Source organism: Fragaria vesca, linkage group LG5, assembly GCF_000184155.1.
Source record: "Fragaria vesca subsp. vesca linkage group LG5, FraVesHawaii_1.0, whole genome shotgun sequence".
Taxonomy (NCBI): Eukaryota; Viridiplantae; Streptophyta; class Magnoliopsida; order Rosales; family Rosaceae; genus Fragaria; species Fragaria vesca.
In genome coordinates, this window is record NC_020495.1 from 20,615,767 (window position 1) to 20,618,734 (window position 2,968).

Consider the following 2,968-nt stretch of genomic DNA (forward strand, 5'->3'; position numbering starts at 1 on the left):
GACGACGAGAGAGAGAGAGAGAGAGAGAGAGGAGAGAGAGAGTTAAGTAGATGACTTCATTGGTTGTCAGGTGGACTGTGGAGAGCAGCCAAGCAAGTCAAGATTTGCATCTCTTTCACCCTGGCTAGCTCACAACACATCTCATTCATTTGGCCATTTTTGGACTCTTTCTTTCCCTGTGTTGCCTATGTCATAATTACTATTTTGTGTCTCATAATTGTTAATATGTATATTCAAGAACTGGGAGATTTTTAATGACCAAAAACAAAAAAGAACTTGGAGATTTTCTCATTTCATTTTAGGACCTTTGGTGGATGAAGATTAAAGGGAGGATGGGTGGACATGGTTAATACTTATCTTAGTGCCTAAGATGTCATTAAGTTCTCATGTCATGATTAATTTGAATTCAGGTGCAGGCTAGAAACATAATCATGGTGATGAATAAGTGAATTAGTGTTGGATTAAGAATTATTATTGTCAAAAATTTTATGCACCACGGTGCAAGTGAACCAAGCAACTAATATGTAATATTTTGATCCGGTCATCTACGTCACACTATCATACATATATACTAATTCGTTAACAAAATGGAAACCCAAAAAAACTAATTCTATATGGTACCGACACAAGAGGTGTGGACCTGAGGTCGAAGAATATGTATTCTTATTGTGGGAGCTTAATTTGATCGGATCAAAAATAAAAATGAAAGGAATTGAGGGTCTTGTGTCTTCATTCTATCTTCGCATACGGCGATTTGAGCATTTTCACATTAACGGTGCAAGTGCACCTTGGTACGTAAAATCCGCTCTAAATTATTGTTAGAGACTTGGAGGGGAAAATAAAGTTTTATATGTAAAAAAAGGAAGGGGGGGGGGGGGGGGGGGGGAGACTAAAAACATTAATAAATTCTTGTATATCCAAATCAGGTATGTACCATTTATTTGTTCAACACTAGAGTGAGTTAAAAGTTCCCAAGACGGAAATGTTATTTGAATCTCCTAATTTAATATTCTCATGAGAAATATAAATAGAAATAGTACCATCAATTTCCATTCAAAACTTTGGATGATCTTGGAAATTGGATATTTGAAGATTGAATCGTAAAAGTTTCGACTCTAATTCAAAATGAGGGATACGGTAAATTTGCTTCCCAAGACGAGTATAGGTAATTGAGAGTATAACCATATAGGGTTCCTAGTGCCAATACATGGGTTGTCCCTATGTAAATGATATATGTACACTCATTTTACTTTTTAAGTAACTTGATATATCTTGCTGACGTACTTGATACTAAGAAGCTCATTCACCGGCGGGCACCATACCGGTGCACTAATAATCCATGGACTTGTTTTTTCTTTTGTATTGCATTTTATCTTTGCCTAAATAGTAATACAGTATATGGGGAAGAAATTCTGCAGAAACAGTACTACACCAAACTTATCTTGTATTCTAAGTTCAAAACTGATATAGATGCATGATTCTGTTTTCACAAACATCATGTATCCTTAATTCCTCATAATATTAATGTGTAAATTTCTCTAGCAATTGTTGTTTGCTGGCTAGCTTCACAAGATTTGTTTCAAAGTATGGTTTTGTCGATCTATGGACTCCTTTGTCTATATCAATTTCCTTCTCTCCATATAATTCAAGTAAGGACAATGATATCGACCTTACACTGCTTCAAGAAAGGGAGGAAGAAGGTACTCGTCATGATGGAATATAGTAATCATACACATCAAAGTTGCAACACAAACAGAAATTACTAAAATTACTTGCAAGTTTAAACCGTTTCTTTTGACTTTGTAGTATAAAATCCTCATTTTTTGATTAAAGTATAAAATCCTCATTATCACTTGATAGCTTGCACTTTCCCTTTGATGCATATGAAGAAAAGAAAAAGGATTTATTCTTGTACCTAAAGTAAAAGTTGCCAACTTTTGTATTGATCTCACTTGATTCGGAAAATGGAAATCTCTGTCTTTATCATAGCTATTAGAGATTGATATAATCTGAGTTCACTTTAGTGTCTGATTGATAACGGTGGGAGATAAACCAAAAAGTTATAATTCATGCAAAAGAAGTTATTTAAGAAAAGAGATAATACGTATAGAGTCTAATTTTCAGAAAATAATTGAGTTTTCTTCTCTAAAGTCTTAAATAATTTACGAAAAAACTAATGAATTAAGTTTTCTTGAACAATAAAAAAACATATAACAACTACTAAATAAAACTTTAAGAGAAGACGAGGACATAACAATCCCTTGGAGTACGTATAGAGTCCAATTTTCAGAAAATAATTGAGTTTTCTTCTCTAAAGTCTTAAATAATTTACAAAAAAACTAATGAATTAAGTTTTCTTGAACAATAGAAAAAACATATAACAACTACTAAACAAAACTTCAAGAGAAGACGAGAACATAACAAAGGGATAGACAATAGAAGCACACCGAAAGAGCAATGTGAGAATGCGAAAAATTAATCAGCAAGTCGGTCTGTTACAAAATTAGCTTGACCAAGCAAATGAATTACGTTAAGCTTAAGTTTAATTGAAATTGATCAAATAAAACATTGGCATGCAGAACCCCCACGACACACTCTCCAGTATGATAGGGTTTTACTATGGTCGGTATCTGGACTGTGAAGCTGGCAAACAAGTAGGATTGAATATATTTGAGGCTATATGACTTTCTACATGAGAAGGTGAGATGATTCTAAACCCTCGTGCAAGAACCATTAAGAAAATAATAAACTTGAAAATACAAATCAAAAGCAATGCCATCCATGCATGGGGGCTAGAGATTTAGGTCTGCAATTCATGGTTTAATATTAGTTTCTGCAATGTCTCTTAATTGTTTGGCTTGGTATGTCAAAAAACAAACATAAACATAGATACAAAAAACAACCCAAGAACAGCAATTGATTGATTAAGAATTGGAGAAAGAAAGATCTACAGTGGGGGAAGTGCTTG